We start from the raw sequence: 13,772 nt of genomic DNA, 5'->3' as shown, positions 1-13,772 counted from the left end.
AATCATATACAGCGTAAACCGCTTATCACGTAAATCGCCGGAGTCGCGAATATCTGCACGATAAGTGGTACTGCACTATAACCAAAACAACGATTTTCAAGCACTGCACATATGCAAAACATGTAGACCAAGCATGTAGAGACGCTTTGTACTATCGCGCGCACATCGCAATTACGTTTTCGCCAGTGAGCTGGCGAAAACATAATCGCGATGCAGCCGGGGCTCTTCAAGCTCGACAGCTTTGTACCGAGTCAAAACGAAACAACTGTTTGCCACAACCGCTGCGGAAAAAACCCTGACCGCTATCGACACGATTACAAACGGTGACTTTGCGGTGCTGAAGGCACATGCCCGACGCACGCACCGAGTCTGGACGAATTAACTACCATTCACGGCAACAACTGCAGTCGAAACCGCGGTCGCTATCTATGCGATCATCGATGGCGACTACACAGTTTTCTAGGCACGCGGCCGACGCGCGTACCAAGTAAAAACGAAACTACTGTTCGCCGCAACCGCTGCGGAGAAAACCGCGGCCGCTATCGACGCGATCGTGGATGACGACTACACAGTTACGAAAGCCCGCGGCCAACGCGGTGTTGTACGCAGCGGTAAATGCAAGAATTCAGGCTTTAAAGACACAAATAGGCTCGAAGCGTTTCGGCGTTGCTGTCATTTTCACGTACGATTTCACCTAATGGCTGTGGCGATGCGGACTCCGCCGCTTCGTTTTGGTTGGACGCTAGCGCCGTTCTTGCTCTTTTTCGTCGCACATTTGCGGCGGTCCTCACTCACCGAGCTCCAAAAGTAGTCCGGATTAACCGATGTGCGGCCAAATAAGTCCGAATTAACGAGAGTTTGATTGCATTGCATAAAGCATACGCTGGCCAGCAGCACGCATCTTGTTGAAAAGCGTGCTCGCTGCCGCCCTTTTCGGCACTATTTTCCCATGGAAGCCGCATTATAACCGGTATTTCGTCTCATGCGGCTGCACTGTAAGCGGTATGCATATACATGGAGTGCTATGGGAAAATTAACGGGAGTCTGAAAAGACCGTACTATGTCCGGTCCTGGCGCTATAAGCGGTTACGTTATAAGTGGTCTATACTGTAGCTATTTCACATTCACAATACGAAAATTTTGAAACAATGGTTGGGTATGGGAGCAGTAAGGAACTTTGGAAATTAGTCGAATGACTCGCTTCTGTAACAATAGAAGCGTATTGATATTTGCTGCTTTGGTAGTTGCCCATCGAGCGAACCACAATTTGATTGAGAAGAAAATAGAGTATTGTATAACAGAAAGTTGATTGATGTAGGAAACATTGCGGAATATCGTCACATGAAATGGACGGTATGTTATAATTTGTTGGTTAAATATTCAATATGCACATCCCCATCTCGCAAGAAGTAAACGCCTTGAAAGAGTTTTAATTTCTCTATTATTATTGACTGGCCCTAGATCAACCTCAGTCAGTTGAATCTCTGCAGTCGAGCCTCAAATATTGTATGATTTCAGTCAGGCACAGTCATGATCCATCCTCGACACGTCGCACAGTTCACCTACACAGTCTAGAAAAAGCTTTCTCAAACATTTTGTATTTGTTAAAATGTGAAATAGATGTCGACATATGTCTGATTATATGAAGCAACAAAATGACAGACACCGACCAAAAGAAAAGCTAAAAAATAATAAAAATTGAATAAAAGACGTTTCGGCTTCGCTACAGAAGCCTAGTTCACAATGGGGTGAAGCAATAAGCTGCCACGATTTTCCTTCACCCCGTTGTGAACAAGGCTTCCGTAGCGAAGCCGAAACGTCTTTTATTCAGTTTTTATAATTTTTTAGCTTTTCTTTTGGTCGGTGTCTGTCATTTTGTTGCTTCATGTTTCATCCCGACCAGACGGGCTTCCGTCGAACCCTCGATTTCATGTCTGATTATAATTGTGCATATTATGTATTCAAGGGAGACAGGTTATGTATCAGAAGTGATGAATAGAAAAAATACTTGTGGTGCAGTATCGGATTTCCAATGACATTGGAAGCATCCTCCGGAATGCTCGGTAACTCTCTACCATGTCGGTGTCCATAAACATTCAGCGCCTCTGTTCAGAGATGTTGAAGCTTACCGAATGGATGATGATGCTCGGGGAAGGAAGGTTAAGTTGGGTTTATTTTACATATTTCTAGGCATTAGACAAGAAGAGAAAAAAAATTATGGAAATAACCATCAATGTTCTCAAGGGAGCTACAACAGCAAAACTAGCGCTGCTCTCAAAGAGTCTCAAAATCCTCTCGCACTGCTGCTTTACACTTTTTCCCCGACGGAGGAAGAGGGGTGAAGCGGCGCGACTATAGCTAGCCTCCATAGCCTGTGGAGAAAAAGAGAGCTCACGAGAAAAAAAAAAACACGCTAGCGCGCTCGACCTGAACGGCCGTGGTGTCAACGTTCCCAAGATTCCGTGTCACCTAGGCTGGCTGGTCTAAATAAACCGTGGCCACGGCGGCTACCTCTTTGCACCGCCTCCCACAGGGGCTTCTTTCATCATCATCAGCCTATATTTATGTCCACTGCAATTACCCCTGTCTTGCGCTAGCTGATTCCAACTTGCGCCTGTATATTGACACGTATACATGTTTATCTTTCACCGGTGGCTGCTTTCCACCGGCTAACAAATGTTAAACGTTATCGCTCGGCGCAGGACGCGCCTGTATCGGAAGTTTCTAGAACGTTATCGATGCTTCTTTTCGTTGCCTGTTTTCACCGACGCTTATGTTATCTGATTGTGTGACCGACGCGAATTGTCTAGAACTTTCTGGAAGACACGCGGGCATCAGGGATTAATCTGGAACCTTCGATGACTCAGGTATAAAAGCCGACGCGCTTCGCCGCTGATCAGATTTTCGACGATCGCCGACTGTGTTCGCCGCTATCGTTGTGCTTTGAGTGTACCTTGCTTTTGTGGGCACAGGTTCGCCCAATAAACAACCAGTTTCGTCGTACACAGTTTTACGACTGTTTTCTCTACCGTCACTACTACGTGACATCTGGTGGAGGTGCTAGTTCGTTCATGCACCGAACGCCCCGCAAAGCCGCGACCCAAGCCAGAAACCGGAGGACGAGACCAACTGTCGTCAAGGAACAGCGAGCTAGCCGTAGGCAGCAAGGACTTCTGCCGGAGTACGGACTTCTTCCCGAAAAGACCACTGCAATCAAGGCCAAGTCAACAACCAGAATGGCAGCACCAGCGTCCCCCATCCTGCTGCAACAACCTCGGGAGCCACCGACCTTTCGTGGATCATCGGCTGAAGACCCTCAAACCTGGCTGGAGACATATGAGAGGACCGCGACGTTCAACAAATGGAGCAACGACGACAAGCTGCGCCATGTTTATTTCTCGCTTGAAGACGGCGCCAGAACCTGGTTCGAGAATAGGGAGCGTGCACTAACAACTTGGGACGTCTTCCGAGCCGCATTCCTGGACACCTTCACGAGCGTCGTCTGTAAAGAAAGAGCTGCAGCCTTGTTGGAAAACCGTGTACAGCTCCCGAATGAGAGCATCGGTATGTAGACTGAAGAAATGACTCGATTATTCCGGCACGCCGACCCCGCTATGCCAGAAGACAAGAAAGTTCGCTTGCTCATGCGGGGAGTTAAGCAGGAGCTATTCGCCGGACTGGTGCGGAATCCACCAACGACAGTCCAAGACTTTCTCTCGGAGGCTACGACAATCGAGAAAGCACTGGACATGCGCAACCGGCAATACAATCGCCGTTCGACGCCACATTACGCCGAAGTCCAAGGACTCTCCCACAACCTACGAGACACCATCAGGGCGATAGTACGCAAAGAGCTGCAGAAGTTGCTACCGTCGTCGCAGCCTCAAGTTGCTTCCATCGCCGATATCGTGCGGGAGGAAATACAGCAATCGCTTGGACTTCCCGAATCGCCGCAACCCGAACCGGAAGCGCTGACCTACGCCGCCGTCGCCCGTCGTCAAGGCCCCCCTCCGCGCTCGCGCCAGTGCCCCGTAACGCCGCAGTTCCGATGTCCACCACCGCCGCCGCCAGCACGCCCGTCCGTCGTCCAGCCCAGCTACCCGAGAAAGACGGACATTTGGCGCGCCCCCGACCACCGCCTGCTCTGCTACCACTGCGGCGAAGCTGGTCATATCTACCGCCGATGCCCATACCGCGAGATGGGCCTACGAAGGTTCGCCGTCAACGCGCCGCCGCGTCCAGTGCGGGGTGAATGACCGCGCGACATTGCCGACTACCTCGCCGGAGCCCAGTGGCAACCCCGACGACCCTCACGCTCGCCATCACCAGGCCGCTACATCTCGCCGTATCGCCGTCAGTACACTGGTCCCACCCGGGACCGATCTCTCAGCCCTTACCCGGGAAACTAAAGGCAGCAACCGATGGAGGTGCGGTTGCTGTACGACGCAATGCCGAAGATCCTCCGCCACCGCCGCCGCCGACGATTCGCGAATCATCCCGACGAGATATGAGCACGCCGCCTAGCAACAGCCTTGACAGCACTTCGCCGCCGCAAGAAGACCGGCCGACGCGACGTAGCAGCAGCGGAGCAAGCCGACGCAGCCGGGATCCGACGCCACGACTTAACCGTAATGCTAGACGACGGTCTACCGACTTAGACGTGCTCATCGATGGTCATAACGTCACCGCTCTCGTCGACACTGGCGCCGACTATTCCGTCTTCAGTGGCGCGTTCGCCGCCAAGTTAAAGAAGGTGACGACGGCCTGGCAAGGACCCGATATCCGGACAGCGGGAGGCCACCTAATAACGCCGGCTGGAATCTGCACAGCCCGAGTCACGGTAAACAACCGCACTTACCCGGCGAGCTTCGTTATCCTGCAGCACTGCTCCAGGGATGTCATCTTAGGCATGGACTTTCTAAACCAATACGGTGCAGTCATCGACTTAAGATCCAAGTCGATAACGCTTTCAATGCACAACGCCATACCACCGGATACAAGCATAAGTTACCATGCCTTGAATGTGCTTGAAGAACAAGTCACCATTCCGCCTCACTCCAGTGTAATGATTTCCGTCGGTACCGAAGTGCCTGCAGACATGGAGGGCATCATCGAGGGCGATCATCACCTACTGCTCGACCGTGAAATTTGCGTCGGTAGAGGCATAGCTGAGCTACGTGCAGGGAAAGCAAGGGTGATGCTCACGAACTTCAGCCCTGAATACAAGCACATTAACAAAGGCACCACGGTCGCCTACATCAACGAAATAGTACAAGCCTGCAGTGCTTTCGCCTTCACGGATTCCAGTGCACCTGCAACGACGACTATAATACCTGAACCAACTTTCGACGTCATTCAGAACCTTCCCAGGCATAAGAACAACTAAAAGCTCTGCTCCTGCAATACAAGGACTGCTTCTCGTCGTCCTCAAAAGTTCGACAAACCCCTGTCGCCAAGCACCGCATCATAACCGACGAAAATGTCCGCCCACTCCGTCAGAGCCCGTACCGAGTTTCAGCGCGCGAACGTGAAGCCATAAGGCAACAAGTCGACGAAATGCTACGCGACGACATCATCCAGCCGTCCAAGAGTCCGTGGGGGTCCCCCGTGGTGTTAGTGAAGAAGAAGGATGGAACCCTACGTTTCTGCGTCGATTATCGTCGCCTCAACAAGATCACGAAGAAGGACGTATACCCCCTCCCACGGATTGATGACGCCTTGGATCGACTCTACAACGCAAAGTATTTTTCGTCGATGGACCTCAAAACCGGCTACTGGCAAATTGAAGTCGACGAGAGGGACCGGGAGAAGACTGCGTTCATAACACCAGACGGACTGTTTGAGTTCAAGGTCATGCCGTTTGGTCTTTGCTCGGCACCTGTGACTTTCCAACGCATCATGGATACAGTACTGGCAGGCTTGAAGTGGCAGACTTGCCTCGTCTATTTGGACGACGTCGTTGTGTTTGCCTCAAGCTTCGAAGAACACCTGCGGCGCCTTGAAACAGTTCTTCAAGCAATTAAAACCTCCAGACTCACGTTAAAGCCAGAAAAGTGCTGCTTCGCATATGAGGAGCTCTTGTTCTTGGGCCACGTCATCAACAAGTCTGGAATGTGCCCCGACCCTCAGAAAACTGCAGCCATCTCCAACGTTCCTCCGCCCGCCGACAAGAAGGCAGTGCGTAGATTTCTTGGACTGTGCGCCTATTACAGGCGCTTCGTCAAGGACTTTTCACGAATCGCTGAGCCACTGCCGTACTTTACGAAGGCCGACGTCGAGTTCAAGTGGGGGACGCCGCAAGTCGAAGCATTTGAAGAACTGAAGCGACGCCTGCAATCGCCACCAATACTTGCGCATTTCGACGAAAAAGCCGATACCGAAGTCCACACCAATGCAAGCAGCGTAGGACTCGGCGCCGTCCTTGTACAGAGGACTGACGGACTAGAAAGGGTTGTAAGTTACGCTAGCCGGTCGCTATCGAAGGCGGAAGCAAATTATTCCACAACAGAAAAGGAGTGCCTCGCCATCATCTGGGCTACATCAAAGTTTCGTCCCTACCTCTATGGCAGGCCCTTTAAAGTTGTGAGCAACCACCACGCCTTGTGTTGGCTAGCTAACTTGAAAGATCCTTCAGGTCGCCTCGCACGATGGAGTCTAAGACTTCAAGCATTCGACATCACCGTCGTTTACAAGTCCGGGCGAAAGCACTCTGACGCCGACTGCTTGTCTCGCGCCCCCGTCGAACCGCCGTCACAAGACGACCAGGATGACGACACTTTCTTGGGACCCATCAGTGCCGACGAATTCGCCGAACAACAGCGAGCCGACCCGGAACTAAGGAGCCTTCTAGACTACCTGGAAGGCAAGACCGTCATTGTGCCGAAGGTCTTCAGGCGAGGATTGGCGTCGTTTTTCTTACAAAACGACATTCTCCTAAAGAAGAACTTCTCGCCTCTCCGAGCCAACTACCTCCTCGTGGTACCCGCAGCATTGCGTCCAGAGGTTCTGCAAGCTCTCCATGACGACCCAACAGCTGGACACCTCGGTTTTTCCCGCACGCTCGCGAGGATACAACAAAAATACTACTGGCCTCGCCTCTCTGCCGACGTCGCCCATTACGTAAGGACATGCCGAGACTGTCAGCCACGCAAAACACCGCCGACAAGGCCAGCCGGACTTCTACAGCCAATCGAGCCACCTCGCCGACCGTTCCAGCAGATCGTGATGGACTTACTGGGGCCTTTTCCGACGTCGACGTCCGGCAATAAATGGATCGTCGTAGCTACGGACTACCTCACCCGCTACGCCGAAACAAAAGCCTTGCCCAAAGGGAGTGCCGCCGAGGTAGCCCGATTCTTCGTTGAGAACATCCTCCTGCGTCACGGTGCCCCAGAAGTCCTCATCACCGACAGAGGTACGGCCTTCACGGCTGAACTAACTCAAGCCATCCTGCGCTACAGCCAGACAAGCCATCGCCGGACCACCGCCTACCACCCGCAGACGAATGGCCTCACCGAGCGCCTAAATAAGACCATCGCCGACATGCTGGCAATGTACGTCGACGTCGAACACAAGACGTGGGATGCCATCCTTCCGTACGTGACCTTCGCATACAACACGGCCATGCAAGAAACGACGCACATGGCGCCGTTCAACCTGGTCTACGGAAGGAAACCGGCAACGACGCTTGACGCCATGCTACCGGATGTCTCCGACGAAGAAAATCTCGACGTTGCCACGTATTTGCAGCGTGCCGAAGAAGGTCGACAGCTCGCCCGCCTGCGCATCAAGAACCAGCAGAGAACCGACAGCCGACACTACAATCTTCGACGACGCTACGTCGAGTACCAGCCTGGAGACCGTGTTTGGGTCTGGACTCTGATACGCCGACGAGGACTTAGCGAGAAACTCTTACATCACTATTTCGGACCATATAAGATCATCCGACGTATTGGCGCACTGGACTATGAGGTCGTGCCGAACGGTATTTCGCAATCACAGCGGCGCCACGCACGACCTGAAGTCATCCACGTGGTGCGTCTTAAGCCTTTTTACGCCCGCTGAGGAACTTAGGTCCTTTGTTGCTTTGTTATTTTTGTCCCTTTCTGTACGCGTGGTTTTGTTTTCGCTTTCGTGTTTGTAGCATCGGGACGATGCTTTTTAAGGGGAGGGTATTGACACGTGTACATGTTTATCTTTCACCGGTGGCCGCTTTCCACCGGCTAACAAATGTTAAACGTTATCGCTCGGCGCAGGACGCGCCTGTATCGGAAGTTTCTAGAACGTTATCGATGCTTCTTTTCGTTGCCTGTTTTCACCGACGCTTATGTTATCTGATTGTGTGACCGACGCAAATTGTCTAGAACTTTCTGGAAGACACGCGGGCATCAGGGATTAATCTGGAACCTTCGATGACTCAGGTATAAAAGCCGACGCGTCGCGCCGCTGATCAGATTTTCGACGACCGCCGACTGAATTCGCCGCTATCGTTGTGCTTTGAGTGTAGCTTGCTTTTGTGGGCACAGGTTTGCCCAATAAACAACCAGTTTCGTCATACACAGTTTTACGACTGTTTTCTTTACCGTCACTACTACGTGACAATAATTTCTAACTTCATCACCCCACCTAGTTTTCTGCTGTCCTAGACTGCACTTCCCTTCTCTTGGTATTCGTTCTGTAACTCTAATGGTTCACCGGTTAACCATCCTACGCATCACATGGCCTGCCCAGCTCCTTTTTTCTCTCTTACTGTCCATCAGAATATCGGCTATCCCAGTTTGCTCTCTGATCCACACTGCTCTCTTCCCGTCTCTTAATCTCTTAACGTTAGGCCTAACAATTTTCATTCCATCGCTCTCTGTGCGGTCCTTAATTAACTTGTTCTAGAGCTGCTTTGTTAACCTCCAAGTTTCTGCCCCATATGTCAGCACTGCAATATGCAATGATTTGTACACTTTTCTTTTCAACGACAGTGGTAAGCTCCCAGTCAGGATTTGGCAATGCCTGCCGTACGCACTCCAATCCAACTTTATTCTTCTGTAAACTTCCTTCTCAGGATCAGGGTCCCCTGTCAGTAATTGACTTAGATAAACCTTGACCTAGGGTCCTGTTAATTATGGGTCATCCACTCCCCTGCATGTGACGTCAATCACTCTGTTCTTGTGACAAATCAGTTCGTGAATAAAGACAAGTAGGGAAATTTTGGAAGCGCATGCCCTGTTATCCGAAACTGCAGGGGAGTGTGTCAGCGCTCTTTCTATCAGCTTGACAAGGCAAGAAGTGGATTTTCTGAGTGGCAATTGAAAACAAAGTCATGTGTTCCCCACTTACAAGCGCTTTTTAAAGTTTGTTTCTTTTGTTTTCTTCGCCCACACATTTTGAAGTAAATTTTATTTGAGAGTTTGGCTTCTCATTTTCAGTCTCGTACGTTCTTGCTTATTCAAGTTGTTTCATAACGCTAGGGCTAGAAAATGTTTTACAATGAACATTCTTAAGATTTGTCATGCACAACATGTCCTAGTGACAGGAAGTGCCTCATGAACCTGCACACTTGCCATATTAATACATACATACTTGGACTATGGGGCCATAAGTGTATCAGTCGGCTACTCCAAGTGCCTTGAAGATGTTGGACCCTGTTCACCATTAGGCATCCACCTAGTGACTGATGCCATCAGGACAAAGTCCTGTAGAGGAGAGCCGGCTATTCATAGAATCAAATGATAGGTCATTCCATCTACAGAGGTTGTACTCCAGTTTCACGCATTTGCTGAAAGTAAAAGCGAACAGTGAAGATGCATACCCTTCAACCGTTAATGATATCACCATGCCACCCTATTTCATAATTGACCTGCAGTGAGTTCTTCCTGCATGTGAGGAATGTCTGTGAAGAAATGGGTGTCCCACACCTTGGGCATTGCCTAATGGCTTCTGTGAAGCCACTACCTCCACGGCAGTGGCAGCTCATAGATTGTGACACGTCGTTTGTAGAAGTTACAAAGTGTACTCCAGAGACAAACATCCAAATGCACTTCCTATAACTTCGGTCAAAGTACTCGTGTACAGAATTTTATATTGATGCATCAAAGTCGCATGTCTGCGTGCCTTATGCAGCGATATACGATGTTTTGAACCCGGAAACAAGTATTTTTACGGCTGAGGTTTATGCACTATTATCGACTGTAACGTACATTGAACTAAAGAAGGACATTTGTACAGACTCCATAAGCTTCATTAAAGCTCTAACGTCCCTACAAAAGCATAAAAATGCTGTAATTAACCAGCTTTACTCGGTCCTATGCAATACTTATGCATCTATACAGTAGGTCATAATGTGCTGGTCGTGCCTGGGCACAGAGGCATCGAGGGTAATATGCTTGCTGATGAAATCGCCACATTCACAGCAACAAGAGATTGTAACTTTTCCATAGCTGACCCCGCCATAGATTTGATGCCTTTCATTCAGAAAAAGCTAAAGAGCTAGTAGCAACGGTTGTGGGATGCCGCAACCTTTAATAAATGCAATTTAATTAAGCAGAAGTTGGACATTTGGTCGCCAATAACAAAATCACAACTAACCAATGCCCTCTTCATTTGACTTATAATACTGACATGTATACATGTTTATCTTTCACCGGTGGCCGCTTTCCACCAGCTAACAAATCTTAAACGTTATCGCTCGGCGCAGGACGCGCCTGTATCGGAAGTTTCTAGAACGTTATCGATGCTTCTTTCCGTTGCCTGTTTTCACCGACGCTTATGTTATCTGATTGTATGACCGGCGCGAATTGTCTAGAACTTTCTGGAAGACACGCGGGCATCAGGGATTAATCTGGAACCTTCGATGACTCAGGTATAAAAGCCGACGCGCTTCGCCGCTGATCAGATTTTCGACGATCGCCGACTGTGTTCGCCGCTATCGTTGTGCTTTGAGTGTACCTTGCTTTTGTGGGCACAGGTTCGCCCAATAAACAACCAGTTTCGTCGTACACAGTTTTACGACTGTTTTCTCTACCGTCACTACTACGTGACAATACTTACTGCTGACTGGTGAATAACTTCCAATCTGTGGTTGATGTAGTGAAAGGCTGACCATCCTCTATGCCCCCTTGTGGAGAAGCAGAAGCTGAGAGGAGAAAACCCTTTTCTTTAGAATATCTGCAGCATATCCCACTACACCCGACACTAAGTCAGTTTTAAACTATTTAAATGATGTTTGTACAGTGCACATTATCAGTCCAACGAATATGTAGCGTAACCTTGAATCTGAGGCTGTTGCTGCGATAGTTACATCTAGTATTGCACGCTCCTCCAGGCCTTTGAGTTCAAGGTCCTTGGTTAGGCAGTGGTTGTACTCGCAAACTTGTGCTTTTATTGCGATTGCAAGTATATGGACTCGCCGCATGCCGTTTGCCATTCGCGGGCCACCGTTCGACGGTGGTTTTCCTCGCGAGCGGCGAGATTTCCTTGCTGTAGGGAGGATGAGACCGGGACCCATTTGTGCGGTAGCCTCACCGCCGCCGATCGCTCGACGGCGCCGACGATATCGTCACTAAGCCTTTTCCAGCTCACTTCAAAGCTAAAACGGACGGCGCTTTGGAATGAATTACCGACGCTCACAAGCCGCAATATTTTCTTACCGTTGTTATCGCTCTTCGCAATAATTGTACACGAAGAAGAAAACACGCTTATATTAGCGGCGCCGTCGGCTGTGATGCGAGCACAGCCGAGCCGGTCATCCCCCGTCGGTACCGTGCACGGCAGCTGAGCTCGACAAGTATCGGAGCTCTCGAGTTCATGTTTAACGTTTGACAGTGGGTAGTGACAGTTTAACGTTCTTCATAAAATGTACAGTTTTTGCATAACTTTATCTAGGGAAAATTATTTTTCTTGGTACAGAAGCTGCAGCCGATGTTTTCATCGCCAGTGGCGGAGGCGCGCAGCTTCGCAGTCGTCGATTGGCCCGTTGACGTGCTTTCTCCCCTTCCTATACCACATAATAGGCCTTTGAGCCATCCTAGAATAAATACATTTTTGTCATCATCATCGTGCTGCAGGCGGTGCGCCGGCTGAACTACCGTCTACTTTGGACACCTATCACGCAGCACGTGAGGCTGGTTCACCATTGGTATATTTGCCGCTAGCGTGGACGTGCCTTAACCGGAAGTAGGTTGTGTTTTGAGAAGCGCATTGGCGATGACGTATGTCACATGACATTTGGAGCAGCACTCGGCTACAGTGTACTAGAAGGGGGCAGTGGGCTTACTCAGACGCTCCTCTGACGCAGTCAGCGTCACATCCAACAGGTGGCGCCACAGGCAACTTCAATGTAAAGCCCCTTGATAATTTGAAAGTAGCAACACTCTCCTCCCCGCCGCGCTTTCCTCCTCAATTCTCCTCGGCCGCCGGCTGCGTGCGCTGTGCACGGCACGCTATTGCGCCTGGGCTCCCGCGAACAGGCCGAAGAATGCGATGGAGGCGCATTATTTTGGGTCAGTTGTGCGCCCCAGTGGCGTAGAAAATTTTGAAAAATGGTGATAACAGCATGGAGAAATGCTGAATGCAACGTTTATGAGGAGGCTGGTTTCATCTTAAAGCCGTATTAATGACACACACTGATGTAAAAGGAGCTTTGAGGCTAGTTCTATACTCTAGTTATATTTTCTGCCACATGATACGCTGCTTTAATTTGTGCATCTGATCTAGTATTGCTTGTGGCAAATCACTCTGTGTATGGCAGTTTTTTCTTGCATGTGCGCGCATGTGCACCGCAGGTATTATATTCAGCATGCCTTCTTTTAATGAATTACTGGCGAGTGCATCGTCCGTCCATGTGTTTGTTGTTATGTCGGCCGGACGGTGCGGCCGAACGGATGCACCAAGTTTGTTATGTCGGCCGGACGGTGCGGCCGAACGGATGCACCACACCACACATCGTAGCCCAGACGAACGGGAGCCCTTTATTGAAGGATGTCTGTCCTATATATACATACTATATCGAGTGTGGCGCCACATCTTGGCGTCTACAGATAATCGCAGATGAGTGGCGGCACCTGGTGCTATTGCACGACACTACATCTTTCCCTCCCGGGAAGAAACGTATGAATCATTAGAAAGTCCAGTCCGCACAAAGCAATCACAATTGCAGTCACTGTCTGTACACAGAAATCACAAAACAGTCACTATCTGTGTGAACACTCACTGCTGTCAAATCACTGCACGTAATCTTGGAAGCGCACTGGAGGTCTGCGATTTCTCCTTGGCCGGTCAGGCGGTGGCTCGGCATCGAGTCCATTGCCTTCTACCGGTACACTGCACTCCACCGTGCGAGAGCCTGAAGCCAGGGTATGCGGTTGCGAACCTTGCGGCTGTGGTGGGCTCGGCGGCACGGGTAGTGGTACAGGGCGTGAGGGAGACGCAAGTTGATCAGCGGAACTCGCTTCCTGCGTTTGATGCGGACCAGCAGGCGTAGTGATCCAAGTCTTCGATGGTACATCTCTCCTGTGACAGTCTGTCAACGGGGGCATGTCGTGCGCGCCAGAGATGTCTATGTTAGTTCCTTGCTCTGGCGATGCCTCTTTTGGTACCGCTGACAGCTGCGAAGCGTTCCAGGTTCGACCGTCTTCCAGACAGAAAGACCAGCGGCCGATTCTTTTGAGGATTTTCAATGGTGGTCCATAACTTGGAGTGCCCTTTGGTCCGGGAATTGGTTTTTTCACTCGTACGTAGGTGCCCACTTGGAACTTGGGGACCCTAGCAGCTCGCCGTTGATC

At 50.3% G+C, this 13,772-nt stretch overlaps 1 protein-coding gene across 2 annotated transcripts in view; it reads left to right on the top strand.

The window, feature by feature from the left end:
* The window catches only part of LOC119458739 (dimethyladenosine transferase 2, mitochondrial-like), a 307,446-nt gene that overhangs the window by 266,656 nt on the left and 27,018 nt on the right, over positions 1–13,772 (top strand). The gene's annotated exons all lie outside the window — the stretch shown is intronic.

Source organism: Dermacentor silvarum, chromosome 7, assembly GCF_013339745.2.
Source record: "Dermacentor silvarum isolate Dsil-2018 chromosome 7, BIME_Dsil_1.4, whole genome shotgun sequence".
Lineage (NCBI taxonomy): Eukaryota > Metazoa > Arthropoda > Arachnida > Ixodida > Ixodidae > Dermacentor > Dermacentor silvarum.
The sequence above is the reverse complement of the archived record's forward strand: the minus strand, read 5'-3'. Positions and strand labels throughout refer to the sequence as shown.